We start from the raw sequence: 26482 nt of genomic DNA, 5'->3' as shown, positions 1-26482 counted from the left end.
AAGCAGGTTTTGAGGGAAGACAACAGGTAGGAGAAGATTGAGATCTTAGTCTTGAGTTTTGTACTGAACAAGAGAAAAATAAGCCTTAACTTCTGTCATCTTGCCACTCAGATTTCTTCTTTAGCCCCAGAGAGACAATAATAAGGAGCATATAGATCAACAGGAGGGGGAAATGCAAGTAGGAATATTAGTTCTAGAACAAATTATACCATGCTGAGGAATCAACTAGAAAGTTGCAACAAATTCCCTTCATTATTATTATTATTCCTTTTAGCAGCAGGTACATCAACCGAATCTAGCTTCCAAAGTAGATTCAGTTGGAAAATCAACAGCAAAAAGGATTTGCCAAACTGCTGTGGCAGGGGGTCTTCTGGAATTAAATGTAGTGAAGACAATTAAAGAACGAAGTCACATTAATCCTTGACAGCTGAAATAAGTCTTGTAACTCAAATGATTTGCATCTCAAATAATTCTAATTTCTAAGTTATATTTGGATCTTTCCCCTCAAAACGCAAGATTAATAACATATACATTTAACCCAAGAACCCTTGGGAAATTATACTTTCTATGCTCTGAACTCACTGGTGTGTTTGTTTGCATTTTCTCCCATAGAATTAGTAAAGGATTCATGTGCTACTTGTGAACTTTAATTTGCCTTTCATTTCCTGCCCTTGTTTGAAGATGTGTAGATTGATATTTATATAGAAAGTGCAGATGGTGCCATAAGCAACTCATCAGCCCCCCAGTTTACTATTATACCGAACTAAATATGAAGCTATGTGACCCCCAAAGTTATGTATTTTAAGCTTATATCCTCAAATCTAGTATTCCAAAAGGGAAAAGAAAATCTCAAGGCCTCAGGGCAACGACACTGGTTCTGGGCAGAGTCCACACTTTGACTCCTCAAAAGGATCTTGCTTGTATGGTAGGGCTCAAGTGTGAAATTGTGAACCAAACTGAAATACAGGCAAATCCCCACTTGCACACATTTGCATTGCGCACAACCACGTGCCAAAAGGGGGTAAGGTGGGGGTAGAAGAAGTTGGAATGGACTTGCACACATCCTGCTGACAGGTGCAGTGACCCAGAATGGAATTCCCATGTAAGTGGGGGTACACCTGTAATTAAATGATTTATAGAGCAGAAAACACATTGTGAAAGTGATCAGGATTTACTTTGTTTTTCATTATTTCCATGCCAGCGAAGTGTATATAACTACTATGTGCTACGTATGCCTCAATGCTAGATCTTCATGTCCATTATAGCTGTGTAAATTTTGGAGGCATAACAGGGATTCTGTTACTAAGAGCTACTGGAACTTTTATTTGCTGAAGCCTTTTTAGACTGCTAAATCTGCTCCACTTGCAGTTGCGGTGGACCACGTGGCCACCTACTCCCCTCCAGAGGTTCCTGGCCATGTCATTCGCCAGCCAGCCAATCCGCTGGCTGGGGTGGGTGTGTGGCTGGGCCCCATTTAAACTGAGGCACGAGCCAGAGAGCTTCCTCTTGGCTCGCTTCCTCCCTCCCTCCCTATTTTTCAGATTTCGACATTAGCCTTGCTATGGACCTCGGTTGGTCACCACTGAGGGGTCTGGTAGGAATTTTTCCACTTGGCAAATTGGCATGGGCCATTTGGTTTTCACCTACCTCGTATCAATTGCCACAACTTTGTAAGGTTTAGTGGTTAGGCATTGGTTGATCATATGGGGAGGTGAGGTGTGACCATCACCTGCACCTCCAAGCTTAAGGGTATTCCCTTAAAGGAATCCAGGGGTGTGGATCTTGTCTGAAGCCCAGGGCAGGGCTAGGGCCATGCCATGACCCCGTCGGGAATCCAGGGGGAGAGCTCGAGTTGGTTTCCATTGATGGGGCTCCTCCTACTGGTAATTGATCCTTTCTGGACTTTCTGTATGACGGGCAGGAGTCAGATACAGTTGGATCAATTCCGATGCCTAAGCCAATACCGCTCATATTCTGTAACCAATAAAGTTGGCCTAAATTTGCCCAATAACATTAACCTAATATCCGTGTCCTTGTGTCTTATTCATCAACGAGGGGGTGGTTTCGGGGTCTCGACACACAATGTGGCTTTTTGTAAGCCTGTTTGGAAAATGCCGAAGAAGTATGCATTAAACTCATGCTGAATGTAGGACTATGTAAGAGTAGCATCTGAAACAGTAATGTGGCAAGATCTGACTACAAAGCAAGTTCAGAAATAGCAATCTGAGAAGTGTTAGGCAGGTGCTTAAACTGCCCACCACCTCCCAGCTTTAGAAAATATTCTTGTGCTGTTAGGCCAAAAGAGATCAGGTAACATTCCCTGACCCATTAGCAGCCTCTGGAGCAGGCTTCCTCACCAGCCTGAGTAACAGATATATAGATATGTAAGGCAAGGATACCAATGCTAAATACATGTATTCCTGCTATACAAGTCAAAATCACCTGCCACTGTGTTTTGTTCATTGTTGTTAATTGTGAAATCAAAAGTAAGACATTGCATTTTGCATCTCATAAACAGTCATTTCTGTAAATAAACATGGACAAAAGAAGGTATTTTATTTATTTTATTTCCCATTGTAATTTGAATAAGATGGCTTTGGCATGGATTTTATGTTCATGTACTGGCTATTGGGTAGATAATACATTATTAAGCACTCATTATTTAACTAAAGGAATAAACCAAAGGACAAGTTCCATATTAAGCCTATGCATTTTACTATATTTATTATAGAACAAATGTCAGAACTACTCTAGTTGTAAGTAGCATATAGCAGCAGCTTGTCTTCAGGATATTCTCGTGTGTTCCATTTCTTGCACCAAACAAATAGCTCTGTGTTTTTAGGCTAATGTGTAATGCTAGAGAGCTCATCACATATAGCTCCGAAACTATACTGATCTGCTGATTTTAAGCGTCAAGCTGATCTCAACTCATTTTGTAAGACAGAAATGGGAACCACAAATGCACCTTCATGATGTACCATTTTTTGATGCACGCTGCGGGTAGGATGGGAAAGAACACATTCCATGTGTCAATATTTATGCTGTGATTATGGAGATGACTTCATAGCGGGCACAGTTGTGTTTTTACTTGAAAGGCTGTGCTAAATCTCAGCTGTACACATTGGGACCTAATAACATTTGGAGACCACATGAGCTATAGGAACGGCAATTTGCCATGTGCTGACTCCAAGTGATAGCAAGCTTCCCAGCAATTGATTACTTGAATGTGCCTTCACTTAAGTCACTTCCAGGACCATTTTGTAAACACCACAAGTTTTTTGGTCATTAGCTACTTCATTAAAAGAAAAACAAAAGAGATAGAGAATAAATGCTGGCATCACACATTTGTATTTGCTGTTTTATCCTGAAGTGGTAACAGAAAAATCTGGCTCTCAAGCCTGTTTACTTCCCAATATTGGCCTATTTTCCAACTTTTTATTCTTTTAATTTTAATATATAATCAAGATTAGAAAATCATATTCCCACAGAGAAGAGCATAATCTAAAATTGGCACAGCTAGTGTTTGCTGGGAATGCAAGAAGAGAGAGATGCCTCATTTGCTTTTAAAATTGATACATTGAGTATAGCACATGTAGGGAAGAATTAACTAACTGTAGCAAAATGTTTTTCTCAACTGCTTCTCTCTGTTGGAAACCCCACTATCAGACTTAAAAAACAAAGATAATGAGAAAGGCCTGTAAGCTGCAAAAAGGCACTGTCTATCTTTAATCATTTCAATCCCAGTTTAATGTGGAATATTATGAAGTAGAACAGTCGTCCTTTTTCCAACATCATTCTCAAATATATCCTTTTACAATTCTAATCCGTTTCTTTTTGTTTTGTTTCTAGGGATCATTTTTCAAGGCTCCATCGCCCACAGTGGAATCTGAATTACAACAAACAAAAAGCTGCAACACTTTGAAGATGAAAGTGAATATAAATGTTGCCAACAGCACAATGCAAAAAAGCAGGAAGTAAGACATGGGCTACATGCTGGTGTCTGACAATAGCACACATATGATATTCAGGATGCTGACAAGAAAACAGTGGTAGTAATATCAGCTGAGGTCACAATTTGGACGTAAAAGGATGATGCAGCAAACTTACCAAGAAGCCCCAGTAGGTAATGTCTGTTGAATAAAATCCCTCCCATCAAAGATTTTAGCATAATGTAGATCTTGATTAATGCTCATTTTGCTACAATAGTCTGCAGCATCTATAAATATGCTATGAATAGGATTACCTGCTGACCAGAACACACATAATATTTATATGTGCGTGTATATACATGTGTAAAAGTTGTCATTTCAGGGAAAATAAGTCTACTAACAAAACCTGCCTTCCACCTATTCACACCCAACCTTTTTATAGCCACAGCTTTGGCCTCTGCATTCTGCTGCCGCCTCACCACTGCACTGTGTTCTGAAACTGGCATCTTCACTGCTAGATTTCAGCCCAGCATTCTGCTCTCACAGTAGCCAGCCAGCTGCGGATGAGGAGCAGGCAATTAGGACATGAGTAATAGCTCTCTTCCCACTTCTGTTACTCATCAGCCTCTGATATTGAAGGTAATAAAGCCATTGTGGCTAGTAGCCACTGATGATGACCTTTTAAAGTTCCCTTGTGAAAGCTGTCTGAATTTGTAGCCAACACTACATATCGTGGTGGCAGTGTCTGTAGTTTAATTGCGCAAAGCAATGCAGTGGTACCTCTGGATGCGAAAGGGGATCCATTTCGGAGCCCCGTTCACATCTTGAAACGAACGCAACCCACGTCTGCGCGTCGCGATTCGCTGCTTCCGCGCATGTGTGTGACGTCATTTTGAGCATCTGCGCACGTGCGAGCGGCGAAACCCGGAAGTAACGTGTTCCTTTACTTCCGGGTCACCACGGAGTGCAACCCCAAAATGCCCAACCTGAAGCTACTTCAACCTGAGGTATGACTGTACTTCTTTCAACATTCAGCTTCAGTGGATGACCCTGAGTTATAGTATTATGATATGGTAGAACAAGATGCAGGGAACTCAACTTTATTCACATCATGCATAATTTTATACACCTCTGCCATGTCCCCCTTATTTGCCTATTTTTTAAAAAACCAAAAAGCCACAGATTAATTCAGTATTCTCAGTCTCTAGTGCCACACAGTTATATAAAACTAGTCAGAGCAAACGATGGTTGGGGGACAAGCATTCAGTGTGTGTAAATGTGACAAGACGACATCTACATTAGGGTGTGTACCAGGATATCATCTTTCTATCAATACTCCATTATTTTTATGGCAGGTACGTTCATTTGCTAGCCACATCCACATACTGCTCTGGAAATACTTGTTTTTTGGAGTGTGGGATATATTTAAATCTGTAAAATAAAATATAAAAATGTAAATATTCAACTGCATGCAATGGATAGGAATGAAGGGTGCACTGGTTGCTTTTGGTAATGGAAATGCAATCTGTATTCCACCATTATCTACATGCTTGTGAGCAATTTCACACTTTTGCAAATAGCTGCAAGATAATCACTAAGAGTGGGTGGCATTCTCAAGCTGCACACCCTATTATGGCTAAGCACAATCACACTTTTCAAACACTTAGGTATTTCACAGGAAAAAAGAAATCAAGAAGAAACAACACCATGATTTTAATTAAAAACAAACCAACATTTCATTTTTATTCCTTCTTATTAACATTATTTATGTGCTATTTGTAAGGCTCTGTGCTTTAGATTTAGTAAAGGTATAATGTAGATTTTAAAAATATATGCAGACAAGTTAATAAAATTCGTACAAGAGAATCTTTTTAGAATGCACATGTGCAATTTCAGTCCATATGGCCTTTTCTAACATTAAAGATAACTATTGCTTCTGGAAATTGTCCCATAAATGTTAGAAAACTACCCTCTAAATTATAATGCAATTTTCTTTTTTGAATGGAATTTTAACATTTGGGTAACTATTGTTTTAATCACCAATGCATTATAGTTCATTTATTTGTTGCAATTATTTGAAGGGAGTGCCTCCGCCTAACTTTCATTTGAGGACAAATTAAATAGTATAAGCCAACTGGTGAAGAGCACATTTAGAAGTTTTATTACATAAGGTACTTTTATTGGCTCCTGAATGGTGGGGTTTGATTTGAAGAAAGGATCAGGAAGCACCAAAAACAATCCAAAAGCAGTGCAAGATTGTGTAGCAGCAGTAGCAAATTGCATTCATTGGGTACAGTCTAGACGCCTATGCATGCAAAGGCTTCCTGTTCTCTCAGCCATGAACAGAAATTGCCCCCACACCCCAGAGTGAGGACTAACACATAAGAATACTGCAGTAAATGCTTGGTTTCCCTGATTGGGCCATACCACCCCATCTCAAACCCTACACCGCCATTATACATGGGTGAGGTTCTCATTGCCACCCGTCATGACAAGGTGAGCTGAGGGGGACCCTGTTTCTCTACTCTGTCCCTACTGCCCAGCATTCAGCAGGGCATGAGAAGCCCAAAACACTTCTTCCCAGCAAGAAAAAACCCTGCCTGGTGTGGGTGAGTGAGTGGGGCAACTTTTCTCCACTGGCAAAAACTGGTGAATTCACAGCTGTGAATTCAATGGGGAATTCCAATGTATGTGCATAGAAGACTTCCCTCCACAGGTAAGAATGTTTTGACATCAGCCAAACTATACTTACAAGTATATTACAGCATTATTTTCTTCCCATATCCAACTGCACATTTTTTGACTAGTTGGGGCAGAATCTTGATGAGGATGAATATTTGAATGCACATCCTATTGAACATAATTGCAGTTATTGATCTTTTGATTGACTAGGTAAAAGTAAATATTTCTCGTATGGATGCCTAACTATACAAATATAGGGCTTATCTTAACTAAGATTTGGACCATTGGAAACCCCTTGAATCTGCAATATTGGGATGAGTGACTATTGACAAGTGAATGCTTTGTTGTAGTAAATTTACCATTTTAACTAATTGTTTCTGCCAAAATGACTCTGCACTGCCAGCTTTTTGGTGAAGTGGTAAAAGAGCCAAAACATCACTTTCCAAAATGCAGTTGGCTGTAGAGAAGGGCAGATTTCATATCCTGGAACTGGCAACCAAGCATTTTGCTCTTCCAACCTCCCAGTCATTTAATTGATGGAGGCACTGTGAACAGCCTTAGGCAATATGAATAACACTAAAATTCTCTTATTTGCATGCCCTTCTGGAAGAAACTGAAAACAAACCCAACTTACAATTCTATGGGGAGGGGGGGGGTTTGGCGGGGGGAGGACGCCTCTTCTTGACCATTATATTAGCAAGGGCTAAACAGAGGCCACTAACTGCTCAAATAAAAATTGGCCCTTATACATATTAGAATTCACCAATCTGGCTTAAACAAGGCAATTCGCTTTTATGACAAGCTTGTGTTTTGTATCTACTGAGGCAGTTTCAGTCTTGCAGTTACTATATTCATAAAATTGTTATTATCTTCCAGGGAACTACAAACAAAAGACAAATTGAAAGTCCTGCTCCAGAATGGTATGAATGACCGAGCCCTATTCTCACCTTCTAAATTAAACGTGTGGGAAGAGGAATGGTTCTGCGCCTGCAGGGCCACCTCAACATCCCCTGTTCAAAGAGCAGTTTGGAAGATGAGAATAGACGGAACAGTTTGGAAGACGAAAATAAGTGACAGAACTAGATGGCACACAAAAATCCTTCCCGTTTCCCTTTTATCTTCTTCTGTCTTGTTCCTCACTCTTCCTGTTTACCTTTATTTCAATTACTATTCACTGCCAGGAGGAATGACGCCACTGCTAAAGAGGTGGCAAAACAGATAGAAAAGTTTTAAGAAAAACTGCTGCCGCTGTGCTGCCATCTTGGAAAAAGCATTTGCCCAGTTTCATAGTCCCATCACTGAAACAAGAGCCCATTTACAGGCCATTTCCATCTGGCCCCACATTTTGAGCTGGAAGTTTTCCATTGGGTATCTGCATGTTTCCCTAACATAGTTTAAGTCTCTCCATTCTAATGATAGGATTATGGAGAATACCATTCGGGAGCTGTTATGCTTCGCGGAGCTTCATAATCTTTAATCCTTTTAATGCTATCTTTTGCTGCATCACTGATGCCCATGCAGACAAACAGCCTGGGGTAGTTAGTGGGTTAAATAAAAACTGGCAGACTTTATTTGACGTCTCTGTTGAAGTCCCCACAGCTCCTCTGGATGCTGAATCAGGTCAGTAAATAGGCCACTCAGTTGTTCTCAGAAATAACTACCCACATCTTTCTTCTTTCTCTTGGGAGGGCAGAACTCTCTCTTTGAAATAGTTTCAGAAGTAATCCACAGCTGGAAGCCCCATGACTACTTGATAGTAATAGGGAGCTGCTCTATGAGAGCCTGCAAATCATGCAGCCTCATAGTAGATGGTCAGAAGAATACTGTTTTGAGACTGCATCCCCCCTTGGGAATTCTGTTTTTTGAGGGAAGCATATGTGCACTATATATGACACAGACATCCAATGTTGGAAGTTTCAGTACAGATAAAGTACTTCTGCATGGAATGCGTAGTTAAACTATAGAACTCACTCCCATAGGAGACCACAAAACTGCATGACTTTAAATGAGAGATGGACAAATTCATGGAGGACAAGGCCATGCTATATATATATATATGAGATAATATGACCAGGTTTTATTTTCTACACATTTTGGTCAGCTTTCACAGCTGGCCATTATTTTGGTTGCTCCCCCTCAAACCACCCCACTGTGAGACCACTGCACATCTGTGCAGAGACAGATCCCTGGCCTTTTCCAAAGTGCTGGGGCATTAACAGAAGACTCTGAGGGCAAGGCTCTCCTATCATGCTGGGCTTTGCACACTCAGAAGTTGTAAGTGGGGTCCTACCTGCTTCCATGAAACTGATACCAAGCAGAAACGGGTACAAAGTGAGAGGCTGCCCTCTCATGCCAGTCTTGCATTCTTGGCAAGGTGCAAATAATTTTTGTTCTTTTTCAAATTCCATGCTGACGCTGAGCAGATGGTCAATGGAAAGAGTTTCATACTTGCTAACAGTGACGAGGGTTTTTGTGCGAAACCCATCTTATGATTCAGGTGGGGTTTTTTTAAAAAAAGCAACTAGGTATAGCAGTAGTGAGTGGAAAGCCCACAAAGTGCATTTTGAGGTTGTAGTGGAACACCAAAGAACTTGGATTCATGTGATCACCTGAGGGGCTTAATTCTCAAACACCTCAGCTGTGCCATCCTGGAGGCTGAAGGGCAAGAAATGTGTGAAAAACCACCTCTTCATTTCCTTCCCTGGCCACTGGTAGGGCATCAGATGCACAGTGGATCTGCTGTTCTTGCCTATGGAGTCTGCTCATCTTCAACACATGTAAGAATAAGCTTTTAAACCTCACTGAGAATCTCCCATCTCTTTCTCTCCCCCCCCCAAAAAAACCCATCTTCTTCTGGGGGGCCCACCAGGGGGCGCATTGGAAGATGGCCGACAATAACATCTCTCCGACCCACACGAGGTAATTAAGAGGCTGATATGGGAGTACGCAGCCTCCCTTACCCTCCCAAGGGAATGGGGGGGGGGACTGCCTTGCCAGCGGTGTCCATAATTCACCCCCGGATTCGAAAGAAGGGGGTGTGGGCACTTGGCACGAAGCCCTCGAGTGAGGCCGGCTCTCCCGGACACTGTCTCTAATTCGCGCACTGGTTCGCATTAGCTCGGAATATATAATTGGAAATAATATAATTGGAAAGAAGCTCATGCACATACATCAAGTGAAGATCGGGAGTAAAGACTGCTGATTAATGGATCTCTGGGAGTGGAGCGACGGGCTGAACAATAAATCAAGTGAAGAATCACCATTAAAAGACTGGTACGTTGGAGTGAAACAGAAAGGGGGGGAGGAAAAAACTTTTCTTTTTTTATCTTATGTGAGTACCAATAACCCTCCCCTCCAGAAAGAAGAATCGTTGCAAATTATTAATCACAAGCAGGAGATCAAGAACTGTGTGGAAATGATCAAAGAGAGGATTGGTAAAAACATCGGGGAATGGAAAGTTTTATGACACAGTTACTAATGGTGTTTCGCTAAGACAGGCTTGCCTATAGAAGGACGAAGGGGAGGAGGACCAGGGTCATCGAAATGTGAATGTATGGTTATCGGAATGTGATCTTGACCTGGCAGAGCCCCTTGAGATATGTTTGGCAAGCCTGGGGAAATCAACGGACAGACGGAGAGAATGTTCTTTACGGAGGTGTGGAAATGGCATCTGTTCTTTATGTGATATGATTTTTGGAGAGTGTAAAATCCACACAGAGGATGTTTGTTTTCAACCCACTTGTGAAGACTATCAGAGATCGCAAAGAAAGGAATATATGATAATAATAACAAGAAGATGAGGAAAGTAACAAAGAGACTATCTGGACAGAACTGGATAGAACTGTCTAATTAAAGCAGCAACATGAGTGATGTTTGGTCCCCTTTCAGAGCTTGATGTATGGGTACCCCCAACAAAAATTTAAAAATCTGGCTGTATAATTTGGAATTAATGCGATTTGGAATTAATGTGATTTGATTGGCCTGTTAATAAAAATTATATTTTTTAAAAAAATCCATCTTCTTCCAGTACTGAAATAGGAAATGGCACCCCCGTTCTCTCTTCTAAGGTACTGCTACAGATGTGAAGATTGGTAAACAAATGAACAAACAAAAAAACAATCCCTTTTGTAGCACAGATATGCTTTGCTTCAGTTCAGCATAATAGTGGTCATAATGCTAATGTTTAATGTTAAATATTACTATCATTATATTCAACGGAACATACTATTTTAGCAGTATGCACTCGTATAGACGGATATAGGACATGGTTAACATGAAAGTAAAGTAAGTTTGTGGGTCTACAGACACATACTTCTAAATATGTGATGGTATGATTGTGTATAAATATACATTTATATAAATATTTGTGCATGATTGACATTAAATATTCTCCTAATTGTTTTAATTGCACGCATATACCACAGATTATTTAACATGTTCACAGCAATAACTATCAGCATCTGCTGTTAGACCTGAAAGGAAATAACATATTATGAAACTGCCATAATTAACTACTTATAGAGTTACTATGGAAACAAAATGGACTCACACATGTATCACAGCTGTGTATGATTATGGAGCTGTTATTTTCATTGTTCCTATGGCTAATTAAAAAAATACATTCTTTCAAATTTCACTTCATTTTGTTGGATTTTCATCCAAATAACGTTTTGTGTTTAACAACTATCTGAAGTTTATTGCCTTAATAAGAACATAAGAAACTTTCTGGGTAAGAAGGTTCTCACAGCGGAACAAAGGGAAAGAATATAAGGAGCTGTCTCCTACCAAATCAGACCAAAAGTCCATTTAGCTCAATATTACCTACACTGACTGGCAGTGCCCCTCCAGGATTTCAGCCAAGGGTCTTTCTCAGCCCTAAACAGAGATGCCAAGGATGGAACCAGGGACCTTCTGCATACAAAGCATAGCAACATATTAGTAATGTGTTTTTAAAAAAATTAGGGTTTTTTTTGGGGGGGGGAGTTTTACATGTGTTTGATTCTATTTTAAATTGCATTATTTTATTGATTTTTTTGTTTGATGCCCTGGACTTCTTTGGGAGGAGGGGTAGGAGAGAAATGTAATAAAATAATGGCATAGCCTCATAAGGCCCCAGAATATCCCTTGTATGAGTAATGGAATGAAGAAGCAAACACTGGACGTACCCTCCCCCATTCATTTATAGAATCTAAACTGTGAACCAGAGCTTGCATATGCCACATATGAGAAGGCTCTGCTTATATGATGCACCTTGAAGAGAAGGGTGGGCAATTGCACGGAAAGAGCTGATTTCTGTAAGCATGAAATCAGTTCCGGTATGCAGTACAAGGTTCACAGCAGAAGTTCTGGTCACTGTGTGGGAGGAGCATATAAATTCAAGGCTCGTTCCTTTGGCTTCCCATGTCTAAAACTGTACCGGCCATTATCTGCCATGCAGAATTTGGCGTCAGGAGAAACTCAGCTGTCATTATAACAGGAGGTTTCTTGTTCTCATGCCTGCAGAGAAAATCTCTGAAACAGTGCTGTGAAATATCAAATAAGAGAAAGATTAAAAGTTGGCAGGAGATGTGACCTTCGAGCCTTACACTGGTCCTAGTCATTTCCTTAAACAAAACTTGTATTTCCAGCTTTGTTGGTATGGCCCATCACACTGCAATATTGTGAAGCTTCGTTTTTCAGTAATCATTTGCTGATTCATATTTTAACAAATTCTGTTTGTTATAAGGGTACATCATAAGCAAAGCCTACCAAGACTGAAATACGACCTCGAAAAAATGGCTGTTCCCTAGTACAATAAGCAAAGTCTAGCCAAAATGGAAATTACCTAAGGCTGCAAACCTGTACACCAGGAATAGGGAACCTGTGAACTTCCATATGTTGAACTACAACTCCCATCCAACCTGGCCATTGGCAGTGCTGACTGGGCTGATGGAAGTTGTAATCCAATAACATCTGGAAAGACAGAGGTTCCCCATCTCTACTATACATATTTATCTGTGAGTAAACCACACTGAACTCATTGAGACTCATTTCTGAGTATACATGCATAGGACTGTGCTGTGACTAAGTATTATTAAATGCAATATATCCTAATGCAGTGTTCTTCAGTCTTGGGTCCCCATGTATTGGACGACAACCACACTAAACTCTGAGCCAGGGATGCTGGGTGTTGTAGACTAGCAAAACCTGGGGACTAAGGTTGAGGAATGTTGTTGATACAGGCATAGGCAAACTTGGTCCTCCAGATGTTTTTGGCCTACAACTCTCATCATCCCTAGCAAACAGGACCAGTGGTCAGGGATGATGGGCGTTGTAGTCACAAAACATCTGGAGGGCTGAGTTTGCCTATGCCTGTATAAGTATGTCTTCCATTGTATTTTAATGGTGGTTATATCTATAGGTTGTTCCGTTGTTGGAAGCAGATGAGATGATCATCAATAGGGTAATACTTTTCCTTTTGTATTTTAGCTTCTATTATTATTGGATACTCAAGTGAATCTGTATTTACATAGCAGGTTGATATATCCAGTTCCTCTAACAATATAAAAGGCAAAAGCAAAACTGGTAGATTAATACACAAAGGAAACATCTGCATACTTGGGAACAATTTTGAAAGTAAAAGATGATTACCACCAATGGTACAATTTAGAAAGATATGATCTAATTATCTTTTGAGAATCTTCATTAACGAGCAATCTTTGCCTACACACAGAAGCTTGGCAAGTACAATTATCTAAAAGGTTTGTTATGTTAATTTATTTTTTTGCATTTTGCAATGTGCAGCAGGGCACTCAAAAAGCTGAGCAGAATGTAATAGATGTTTAAGGGAAGAGTCACCAACTCCCCCACAAGCTACTATATTAAATCTATTCATCACATACTTTTGTCTACCTCCAATTTACTCCACTCACTTCTTTCAGTCAGCCTTACAGTGAAATGCTTCTTCTACTCTGAGCACGAATATGCCATTTTCAAGTTGCTCTCCCCACCTTCCACACTGTACCTGTGGGAGAGCGAACCTTCATATAACCAACATGCTCAAGTCTAATTAATGCATGAAGGGGTTAAGACCATAAAGTAAACTGCCCTGCCAGGTGTAGCTCGCCTTGGGAGGGATTAGATAATCAAACCTTTCTTCCTCTGAGTCTATCTGAGAAGCTCAGCTTGTGAGGAGGTCTGAGCTCTTACATGTCTTTCTTGTATTCCTATATCAATAATTTAGGAACTTTCACCACCGTAACTAAGCCAAGTTTTACTGCCTGTGCAACATTTTCTGGATGTTGTATGGAAAAGCACATGGATCTGACCTTTGGAGAGTTTGTAAGCAAACCATCTTTAACTTATCAAATGTGTGATCTTTTTCTATGCTAGGGGAAAAGGGAAACTTTGGAAAGAACTGAGAAGGGCATATATTTTAAAGGTCTAACAGCCTATATTTACACACTTTACTTTGCTGCTCATTGCAAAGTAATCAACCCCCCTCACTCCCCAACAACTTGCAATACCAGAGGCTTCTGTGTGATTACAACGACAAAGCCATGTTTGGATTTATATAGTTGGCATTACAGCTACAAGTTCCTTTCTCCACCTCAGACTTCGACTGTGATGAAGAGTGCTGTTTAACTTGACAGCATGAATGAAGCACCTTTGGGTAACTTGAAAACTTATAAACTTAACCTATCAATTGCCACCAGTTCATTAGATTTCCAACAGATAATACAGTGGTACCCCACAAGACGAACGCCTCGCGAGACGAAAAACTCGCAAAACGAAAGGTTTTTTCGTTTTCGAGTTGCCTCGCAAGACGAATTTCCCTATGGGCTTGCTTCGCAAAACGAAGCTTGCCCCGCAAGCTCCGGGGACAGCGGGTCTTCCCCGCTGTCCCCGGACCTCTTTTGAAGCAAGGGGCGGCGGGGAGAAGCGATCTTCTCCCCGCAGCCCCAGGTCCGGGGACAGCGGGAGGCGCTTCCCGCTGCCCCCGGACCTCTTTTGAAGCAAGGGGCGGCAGGGAGAAGCGATCTTCTCCCCGCAGCCCCAGGTCCGGGGACAGCGGGAAGCGCTTCCCGCTGCCCCCGGACCTCTTTTGAAGCAAGGGGCGGCGGGGAGAAGCGATCTTCTCCCCGCAGCCCCAGGTCCGGGGACAGCGGGAAGCGCTTCCCGCTGCCCCCGGACCTCTTTTGAAGCAAGGGGCGGCGGGGAGAAGCGATCTTCTCCCCGCAGCCCCAGGTCCGGGGACAGCGGGAAGCTGTCTAGCGAGTTTTTCTCCCCGCCGCCCCTTGCTTCAAAAAGAGGTCCGGGGACAGTGGGAAGCGCAGCGCTTCTTTCCCGCTGTCCCCGGACCTCTTTTGAAGCAAGGGGCGGCGGGGAGAAGCGATCTTCTCCCCGCAGCCCCAGGTCCGGGGACAGCGGGAAGCGCTTCCCGCTGCCCCCGGACCTCTTTTGAAGCAAAGGGCGGCGGGGAGAAGCGATCTTCTCCCCACAGCCCCAGGTCCGGGGACAGTGGGAAGCGCTTCCCGCTGTCCCCGGACCTCTCTTGAAGCGCTTCCCGCTGTCCCCAGACCTGGGGCTGCGGGGAGAAGATCGCTTCTCCCCACCGCCCCTTGCTTCAAAAGAGGTCCGGGGACAGCGGGAAGCGCTTCCCGCTGTCCCCAGACCTGGGGCTGCAGGGAGAAGATCGCTTCTTCCCCGCTGTCCCCAGACCTCTTTTGAAGCAAGGGGCGGCGGGGAGAAGCGATCTTCTCCCCACAGCCCCAGGTCCGGGGACAGTGGGAAGCGCTTCCCGCTGTCCCCGGACCTCTCTTGAAGCGCTTCCCGCTGTCCCCAGACCTGGGGCTGCGGGGAGAAGATCGCTTCTCCCCACCGCCCCTTGCTTCAAAAGAGGTCCGGGGACAGCGGGAAGCGCTTCCCGCTGTCCCCAGACCTGGGGCTGCAGGGAGAAGATCGCTTCTTCCCCGCTGTCCCCAGACCTCTTTTGAAGCAAGGGGTGGCGGGGAGAAGCGATCTTCTCCCCGCAGCCCCAGGTCCGGGGACAGGGGAAGCGCAGCGCGTCTTCCCCGCTGTCCCCAGACCTCTTTTGAAGCAAGGGGCGGCGGGGAGAAGCTGTCCAGGACCTCTTCTGAAGGCGGGCGGGGGGCAAAAGTCTTTGTCCCCCCTGCCTGCCTTCCCAGGGGCTTTTACATCGCCCCGAACAGCGGAGAAGTCCTCCGCTGTCCCGGGCGATTTTAAAATGCCGCCCGCCAGCATTTTAAGATTGCCCCGGACAGCGGAGAAGTCCTCCGCTGTCCCGGGGTTTTTTAAAATGCTGGGGGTGGGAAGAAAAGCCCTTGCCCCCCCCAGCCTTCAGAAGAGGTCGGGGGACAAACTGTCCCCGGACCTGGTCTGAAGGCGGTTTCCATAGGAACGCATTAATTGATTTTCAATGCATTCCTATAGGAAACCGTGCATTGCAAGACGAAAAACTCGCAAGAAGAAAAAACTTGCGGAACGAATTAATTTCGTCTTGCGAGGCACCACTGTATTCCGATCAGCTTCAGGGCTGAGAGAAGGAGCACTTTTCAGTGGGAACACAGTATGAATAGAACCTGCTCATTGCATATGGGGAATCAGATGGCTTACCCACATCCCCTTTTTTAAATAAAACCAAGGCTCATTTGAATTATGGTGCTGGAGGAGACTCTTGAGAGTCCCATGGACTGCAAGAAGATCAAACCTATCCATTCTGAAGAAAATCAGCCCTGAGTGCTCACTGGAAGTGCAGATTGTGAACTGAGGCTCCAATACTTTGGCCACCTCATGAGAAGAGAAGAGACTCCCTGGAAAAGACCCTGATGTTGGGAAAGATGGAAGGCACAAGGAGAAGGGGACAACAGAGGACGAGATGGTTGGACAGTGTTCTTGAAGCTATGAACATGGGTTTGACCAAACTGCGGGAGGCAGTTGAAGACAGGGGTGCCCGGCGTGCTCTGATCCATGGGGTCACAAAGAGTAGGACACGACTAAATGACTAAACAACAACAAGGCTCATTTGTATACTTCCAGAGCTATGACCACTGATCATCACAGCCTAGTTGGTGTAAGTAACTATGAAGTCATGGCATAGCAAACAGCTATTGGTCCACATGTTCTGTTTACCTTTAAGGCAATAGGAGTTTCAGCAGTAATGTTTTGGAAATAGCATGAACCACTGGATAACTCACTAGTGTAGGTATCAATTTGTTGATCAATACTTCAGCCATTAAGGGTACTCCTCACTTGGCTTGTGTTTAGACCAAAACGAATCACAGCCTGACAGCCAGTATGCCATTTCACCAGGAAAGAAATGTAAAGACTGTCAAGGAAGTATCAATACAGCTATATAGTTCTATTCTCTACCCCAGATACTGAATCTGAAGAAGTTAGGTGTGACCTGAAAGTACTTTACTTATATATATATATAAGGTGAGCAATGCTAGCGCAACAAAAGCATTTTATTCGTTTCTCACAAAAAAGGAAGCAATTTCTATTGACAAATGAGACATTTGATTGTTTTCAAAGGCACAATTATTCAAAAAGACGTTACAATTAAATACAGTTCAGCAGTTTAAACAACAGATGGCTGCCATCCTTTATTCTTCAATTTTTTCAAGTAATATTTTACTGCAGTCTGAAAAGGATAATCTGTAATATTTCTTGCTTTTTTGTTTGTTTGCACAAAAGAGCAATCTGGAAAGGAATAATGACTTGAATGTGAAGGGTGAACATTTCAAAACAGCATTTTATTTTATTTTATTTCTGTTATATTGACTCTGATCCTGACACAGACAAGAGGCGGTATGAGCAAAAAAGGTTAAATTTTAGACAGATTGGAATAAAGGGAATCACTAGGCCCACAATCTAAAAGATTGTGAAAGCTAATGGAAGTTATTGTATTGATTTTGACAGAGTAACATTATACTATAAGCTAGGAGATTGTGCCCTTATAAAGTTAAGTGCTTAAAAAAAAAATACCTACAAGGTAATAACTACAGAGACTTCTCAGTAGCTGCACCACATCTATGGAACTCATTCCTTGGGAATTGCAACTGCCTCCCATACTGTTAAATTTCAGGTGTCAAGTTTTCTTGCACTTTTGGGTCTTGATTTTTGCTCTGGGTCTTAACTGTGTTATTATTAATGCTGCTATATACTGCTACTATTTTAGCACTATTGTTTTCAACTGAACATACTGCTGTCCTGTTATTACCGTATTGGCCCGAATATAAGCCGCACCCAATATAAGCCGCTCCCTTAAAATTCCGCAGGCACTAATACCTGTTCCAATTTACCATATGTCTGTTTCAGTAGCGATATCGTAAAACCCAATTTTTGTAAGGGCGTGAATTTAAGCCACACTTTAATTTTTCACGGTCGGAATTTGGGGAAAAAGTGAGGCTTATATTCAGGCCAATATGGTATGTTGTTCATCAGCCTGTCTACATCAAGAAGGAGGACAGTATATAAATAAAATAAAGATGACGACAACATACAATACTTGATTAACAAGTCTGACTTGTCACAGATATGTGGCATGGCCCACATAGAGCTAGATCGATTCTGATCATTAAGAATTATTTCTTAGCTCTGGAACAGGTTAATCTTTAACAAGAAGAAAGAAAAAGTCAAACAACTTTAGAGAAGTAACAAAAATAACAGAAGAGAATCATGACGTATTCCGGGGGTGGGTGGGTATCCATTAAAAAGATGCTGCTCAAGAGTGATCCATGACGGTGACCTTTTAATTGCAGACTTGGTAGTCCCAGAGTATGAGAAAGAGGGAGACAAATTAAGCCAGGAATTACTTTCTTTATTGAGCAATGTCTGACAGTGGATAAACCCTCCCAGCCTCAGAACTTCTAAAAGCTTTTCTCCAGTTCTGTCAAAGGTAAGCCAGGCTCTATACAGAAGTTGTTGCTTTTCAATCTCATTTTATTCCTCTACAAGATGGGCGAAGCTTTGCACCATTCGAGGACAGTCTTCCTCAACCTCGGCCCTCCAGATGTTTTGAGACTACAATTCCCATCATCCCAGACCACTGGTCCTGCTAGCTAGGGATCATGGGAGTTGTAGGCCAAAAACATCTGGAGGGTAGAGGTTGAGGAAGCCTGGTCTAGGTTATGTTTTACAAACAAGCTAAGGAAGCACCTGGGTTTTATATTTGACTTGAAACTTAAGTCTCTCTTCTCAGACCCAGGAATGACTCAATGAAAACTCATAAGCATACTCACATGGCGCTATAGAGAAAGACATGGCCTGATCCACCTTTTTTCTCCATAAATATATTAGAAATATTCAATTATGATTATGTATCACATTCCTTCAATTAAAAAACCTGGATACGCATGAAAAACAAGATTTTCCGCTTTAACCCATGCACACCAAAAACAGGAAGGTCACTTAAAAATGGCATTAAGGTAAGGGTAAAGGTACCCCTGCCCGTACGGGCCAGTCTTGACAGACTCTAGGGTTGTGCGCCCATCTCACTTAAGAGGCTGGGGGCCAGCGCTGTCCGGAGACACTTCCGGGTCACGTGGCCAGCGTGACAAAGCTGCATCTGGCGAGCCAGCGCAGCACACGGAAACGCCGTTTACCTTCCCGCCAGTAAGTGGTCCCTATTTATCTACTTGCACTTAAGGGTGCTTTCAAACTGCTAGGTTGGCAGGCGCTGGGACCGAGCAACGGGAGCGCACCCCGCCGCAGGGATTTGAACCGCCGAGCTTTCGATCAGCAAGCCCTAGGCGCTGAGGCTTTTACCCACAGTGCCACCCGCGTCCCTAAAATGGCATTATTCCATATCAAATGTTACCATCCCAGTGATTTGTGGAACAACTTAGGAAAGGGGTTACACAGGTGGCAAGATCTCTTTGAATTATCATCTTTTGGGAAAGCATACAGAAACAGAATAAAATATGTAAGCTTATAAAGCCTCCATTTTCTTTCACTGTAAATGTGTTCTGGGAATGAGGTATGATACATGATTGAAATTTGCAGCATGAGTAGTTTTCTGCACACTTCTGCCACTCGAGTTTGACAGAAAGCCCTCTCAAATGGCATAGTACAATTTCTAATAAAAAAGCAAATGAATATTAAGGGAGTAAAGGGACAATGGGAAAACCTATATTGGAATGTAAGACGCAAATAAAATATGCATGGGTGGCTGAAGCCATACTCAGCTGCACTGAAGAATGAGGGAGGCCAAGTGGTTTTATTTTTAGTTTGGAGGCTAGAAGGTCCACTTGCTTATATGGAATTAGCCAGCGGGACCAAGCAAGACACACCATGAGCATTAGTAGTAGGAAAGTGAAAGTTTATGATCCGTGAAAAATTGCCTTTGGGCTTTAAGGTATTACAGATTAATCCTCTATTACTACAGAGTAGCATCTAATAGACCATTCAGTCTGACTGCACTAAAAGGCGGAGAAAACATTGCTATTAGAGAGAGATCTGGGAATTAGGGTGCTTTCACCCACCCATACAATCAGGTCGACACCAGTAGTACCCCACATTGAAGCAATGTGAGTTGGGGAAAATGCTGTATCTGTTATTTACATATGAATTCCAAATACATTGCTCAGGACATACCAAGAAACATTGAGTGGGTTCAAAAGCTGACTTAAAAAATACAATCTTTAAGTTGCAAATGTGCCTTTCATTACCAGATCTGGGGAAACACCACAGAAATTGGCTATCAAGAGTCACACAGGCTTGTGAGGTTTCAGACCCATCTGGCTGGCCTGAGTTTAAAATACAATCTTCACAGGACTAAGCTGAAATTTCTCAGAAAAGGATTTCCCCCACCCTTTTTTCTTTTCGGAGAATTTTTCTTTTCTGAGCTTCTCCTGAACTGTTGAATTTCAATCCTCCTCTGGAGAGTATTAAGTGAAAAGATTTCCCCAGTTGTATTACTATTTGTACCCCACCTTCTTCCCAAAGGAACTTGGGGTGGTAAGTACTGAAATGATAAAACAACAAAACTAAAACTAAAATAAAAACCATTAAAAGCATCTAAAATATCTGAAAACATTTACCATTAAACACTATATTTTATAGTTTTATAAGTTTTATCAGTATGACTGCATACACATTCCTGTTATACTGAAGGATATGGATACAGCATAGAGGAGAGAAATAAGAGAGAGTATGCCAACTTTTTATCTTCAGGTGTAAGAAATTTAATAAAATCGTAGTGTGTTTTCTTGTATACTCCTGGGAGGTGTACAAACCCTGGTTTTTCTTCAGACTGTATAAATCTTTTCCGCTTATACAGTGGTGCCCCGCAAGACGAATGCCTCGCAAGACGAAAAACTCGCTAGACGAAAGGGTTCTGCGGTTTTTGAGCTGCTTCGCAAGACGAATTTCCCTATGGGCTTGCTTCGCAAGACGAAAACGTCTTGCGTTTTTTGCAAGTTTGTTTCCTTTTTCTTAACACCGTTAATACAGTTGCGACTTGACTTCAAGGAGCAACTTATAGAACGCGGTGTGGTAGCCTTTTTTGAGGTTTTTGGCGATTTTTAAAGCTTTTCCAAAACTTTTCCGACACCGTGCTTCGCAAGACGAAAAATTCGCTAGACGAAAAAACTCGTGGAACGAATTAATTTCGTCTTGCGAGGCACCACTGTAAACCAGAAATGCAGTGGGGCCAGGCAGAGATACAGCAAACACAAGGCGCATGTCTTGGGATTAAACAGACCACAACTTTATTGATTACAGATGTCAGTAGGTTTTGGTGTAGGTATTGGGTGTGTATCCTGAATCATTTGGCCTTACTGCTGGTTGATAAATTGTCAGGGTCGACCCTGGATTAAGAATCTTTCCATGAAACACATAGAAGCATCCTCCAGAGGGTTACCATCAAAGGATGTGCTATGGCCTATTCACCCTGGTTTGGGCAGCTGGACAGCAGCAGCTTACCCTGGACTCCTTTAACAGGATACCCCACTTCCTTTGAGATGTGTGTGGGGCTCCCAACCCCCTGCTCTGCCTTGACTAAGGGTCCAACCAATGCCTTATTTGCCCACAGGTTGTGACTATTGCTATGAGGTAGGCGAAAAACCCAGACAGCCCCAAATTGAATGGAGGGAAAATTATGACCTAGCCCTAAATAATTGAGAATTGGCTGGCTCCAGGGCAGGCCCCAGCAACCCCCATGGCCAGTGGAAGAGGAAGTAACATCCTGTGTCAATCACACAGGCCATGAAAGGCCTTCCCAGCCTGGTGGTCAGCTGAACTGGGCCACAACCACTGCCCCCACTGAAAGGTGAGCATCAGTTTTAAATCTTCCCAGTCCTGCCAAGAAAAAACAGATGCCGTTTCTCCTGATCATGTGTGTGGCATTTCAAATGAAGATGAAATAGATGCTGTGGCACCCTTGACAATATGCCATCAAGAGATGATTATGGCCAATGTTTTATAAACACCTTAAGGCTTCAAGATGCAAAATTTTTATCACAGCTAAATATAAATAGAAAATCAATACCATCATTTCAAAGACTCATTTTGTCCTCGTTTCCCCCCCCCCCTTGCTTCCATGTGACTTGATTAGAATCCACTTTCAATCATAAATGCTTGGGAAAAATAGACAGTGTTCTATGCTGTTCACCTCCATTGAATCCTATTCAACTCAAATACCGTAGTATCAACATAAGACCACAACAATCAGAAACTGACTTAGAACTCGGTATTCATTTCATTTTATAATGTGGAACTTCCTGCATACAGCAAAAGTTGCAGGTCACTACTGGAGTGGGAATGGAGTGTAATTGACCCCTACAGAGTCAAAACTTTATAGCAGGTGTTGGCAAACTATGGTCCGCAGGCCCGCGGACGGTCCGTGGATCGACGTGGGGATTCTGTTCATTTTGTTTCTGCATCACCATTTCCCCCCTGTGCCATTTTCCCCCCTCTCCCTCACACACACTGCGGCTGCGCCTCCTCCCTCCCTCCTCCTGGCTTCTCCCTGCCCTGCCTAGAAGAGGAAGGAGGCTGGGCTGAGCTGGCTGAGTTTGCTAGATGACATCGCATGAGACCGCTGCCTCAGGGGAGCGAGGGAAATTCTTAGGAATGCCTCACACCCCGGCCAGCACCTCGTTAATCTCCTACCTTTGGGCAGGAGATACAGAAGTATAGTCAGCTGCACCAACAGGTTAAAGAACAGTTTTTATCCATGGGCTGTTGGGCTGCTGAATGGAAAAAAATAGTGGTGACTTCCAACAAGCACACAGAGTGCGAACAAGTCTGAGTGTTATGTGTTGGGGGGAGGGTGGCTTGTTTAATTTCACCTGCACACAGGTGGTGAAGTGACAATAAAGGTTTATTATTATTTATTATTATCTTCCCGCGGTCCGGAGCTCGCTCTGCCACTGGTGCGGTGGTGATCTGGCCTCCGCTGCTGGCGGGAGGGCCCTCATCCCACCCCCAAAGCGCGGAAGAGGTGCCGGCAGCAGGAGGCCCTGCAGGTGGCAGCGCAGCACCAAACCCAGGTGAGGACCCTTCATCCAGACAATGACTATCATCAGTGCAGGTAATAAACATTTTTAATTTTAATTTTTATCATCTACAATGCTGTCTGGCCTGCCTGGTGCTCTTGCATGGAATGTGTCCTTTTAAAATGAATCTGTGGGTCATTTGTGGGGTCTCCCTGGTGTGCACAGTGTGCATAGGAATTCGTTCATCCCCCCCCAATATAGTCTGCCCCCCCCACAAGGTCTGAGGGACAGTGGATCTGCCCCCTGCTGAAAAAATTTGCCGAACCCTGCTTTATAGGGATGAATGAATGTCCATTTCCAAGCCAAGTCATTTCCACAGATATCCATACATTATCTGGATGCTTTAAACATACATATGGTAATGAGCAATTAACATATGTTACAAAGTATTTTCTCTCAAATCATTCATGTTAAAACACTTTTTTGGCCATGAATTTTTTACCCAATTAATAATGATGATGATAGTATCAGAACATTAAGGAAGTGCGAAAGTTGCTGTAAAGCTAAGGTCCAATCTGCCTATTAGTCTGAATGGCACAAATTATGTCAGTTCATATCAGAATTCACAATGAGCAAATTCCTCAAACATGCCTAGGACTGTGTATTGTATTGAATAGGTGACTATGTCAGGGATTAATCGAATGTTCTTCACTGCTGTGAAAGATAAACAGGAAACCCTGAAAAGAGCTAAAAATGAGTTTTTATGTCCTCTATGTAAGTCAATACAGAAAGAACATGTAAGTTGAGAGAATTCATATGTAAAATTTCTGCAAGTAAATGTGATTCAGAAAGTTCTGGAGGATTTGATATTAGGGTATGGAAGTAGTGTATTAAGCTATATAGTTTCTCAAGTTAAATATTTACACTGTATTTATTTTACAGAAATTACTTTGCAATTATAAGAGTTTATTGGATGAATCTTTATTAAATGTTACTGAATCAGTTCAGAGTGATTGACAGCACAAGCCTATGCATGATTCAGAAGTAAGTCCTACTGTGTTCAGTGGTACTTAGTAAGTGCATTTATGACTTGAAACCTTAGTAAACTACTAAACCATTTCCCAAAGTTAAGCTCTCAAGCTAGCGGAACAGGAGAGTTGAAAGATATTAATGAACCCAACTAGACCTGAATCAATCGCCCTCCCCCCAATGTTTTGATTTCCTGGTTTGTACAGAGGAAGAGGAAGCAAGACAATATTTCAGAAAAATTCTTCAAGGAGAATATAAATGCTGTCGTCTGTAAAACATATGTTAAAACATTGACAAATAAAGCATTTTTCTTTTATGAAAAAATCAGTTAGATGGATCCTGAATGGTTTTGTTTGTTTTACCCACTGGAGTTTGTCTCCTGTCATAACCAGAGCAGCTATTTTCTAATGTGCTTTTTGTATTTGCTAAATTTATATCCTGCACATTCAGTATGCGAGTCTTCCCAGGACAGCTCACAAGGAGACTAAAAGTACAACATGATACAATCTAATTAGAAAACAACAATGCTACAATGCAACAGCAGCAAACCCCGCAATAAAAACTCAAAAGAGCACAGTAAAGACAAAACAATGATCCCTAATTTCTTAGAAGATTGAAATGCCCACGTAAATATAAAATGTCTCCGCTTGGTGCCAAAATGACACAGTGAGGAACAAGGCTCTTTTCCCTGGGTAGGGCATAGGGTACTCTCAACCAAGATGGCTGTCTTCCCAGTCACCACCCACCACAGAAGGTGAAGCAAAAAGCTCCAGAGGACTACCTACCAGGGATAGGACTGCTATGGGAGAAGAACCCAAAAATACTTGTGTCCCAATGCTAGATAGGGCTTTAAAGTCAATCACCAGTACTTTAAACTGAAAGTGCTTCCAGATGGTAGCTTAAAACTGCAAATGGGTCATTTAGATACTGCAGACAGGTCCATAGCTTCCAAGTGCCCAAATTTAAGCAGGACAGCCACACTTTCTTTGAAGGTGCAGGGTGCCCCAATTTCGTGCCACCTGCAGATGGGAGCAATGGAAGTAGCTCCTGCAGTGCTTCCTGGCCTTCGGGAAGGAAACGTGAGGCTCTGACAGGATCCCAGAGCCCTCCTGCCTCCTTTCCAAAGCCAGCAAGCACTTACAGGGGTTTGGGAAGGAGGCAGGAGTATGGCAGAATCCTGTCAGTGAGCTTCAGAAGCTCCCTTGGCTTTGGGAAGGAGGCATGAGGCCCGTGTCCCAATTTTTATCAGCAGAGTGTTGCAGCATATGCAGGCCACTGGCAATGGGTTAATCCTGATTAAAGGTAGGAAAAGGGCCATATTTGATGCTGATGTTTGGATGCTGATGATGGTTTGCACGCTGCAGAAAAAACTTGTAAGTCATAAATACAGCCCCGATCCCACAGTAAGCATCTGCCTGAAAGCACCCTGAGTCTGGTAATGAACTGGGTGCTAGTGGTCCATTGAGATCAAATCAAGTCAAATCACTTTTTCGCATTTTTAAGGCTTAAGCAACAAATGAAAGTATTTGTTTCTAGCCTGTTTAAAAATGCTGATGTGCAATTTTTTGTGGTTGATGTTATGGTGCATTTACTCCTTAGCTGGGGACGAACTCATGCTCTGCATTTTGTACTGGAGATTAGCCATAGTTTGACTTCACAGCTCAGCTCCTGCAAGCGCTATCTCAATTGCCAACAGATGATATTTTAAAGGAAATGTCTGACTTCCTTGTAACATTTGCAACACTCAAGATGAAGGTAAATGCGGAACAAAAGCAAAGCTCTGAGGCAGTGATGAAATCCGGAAGTAATAGGGACCCAGATCACTACAAAAGGCTTCTCAACCAGATATACAGCTCCATTGACTTAAGTAAGATTAAATCACTTAAAACCAAATACTAAAAATTTCATTGGTTTGCAGACTAAGCTAATGCTTGACAGGACTGCTGAAGCAACCCACAAAAGACTCCGTCCCTTGTTTCTACAGTGTCTCTTCAGATGGAAGATTATTGCCTTCCCCCCATCTGAATAGGGTCCATGCCTGGGCTATGCGGATGAAGGATACAAGTCGAAAGCAAAGGATGAATGCCTTGGTGCCTCTGTCTCCTGAAAGATGGCATTTATTTTACATTTCTGAAGTGTCAAAAGAAAATCAGTAAGTTAAGCTTATTAATATGCAGAGCACAGAAGAGACTGCACACACAGTTTGCTGAAAAGCCTGTTGCTAGTACGTCTCCCTGGATGCCTTTCCTCAACGCTCTCTGGGAAAATACATTTTGTCTTTCTTTATGTAGCCCTGCAGACACAGCAGCGAGGTGCATTTCCCCTCAGAAATCTTGGGCCCCAATTGCTTTCTGGTGTGCTAAATAATGGTTTTTGAACCATTTATACTACTTGGGATTGAAT

General features: G+C 42.6%; 1 protein-coding gene across 4 annotated transcripts in view; it reads right to left on the bottom strand.

Annotated features, from left to right (window-relative positions):
• The window catches only part of IL1RAPL1 (interleukin 1 receptor accessory protein like 1), a 653181-nt gene that overhangs the window by 84048 nt on the left and 542651 nt on the right, over positions 1 to 26482 (bottom strand). The window lies entirely within an intron of this gene.

This window comes from Podarcis bocagei (assembly GCF_964188305.1).
Source record: "Podarcis bocagei genome assembly, chromosome: 6".
Taxonomy (NCBI): domain Eukaryota; kingdom Metazoa; phylum Chordata; class Lepidosauria; order Squamata; family Lacertidae; genus Podarcis; species Podarcis bocagei.
Note: the sequence above shows the minus strand (reverse complement) of the source record. Positions and strands in the feature narration are given on the sequence as shown.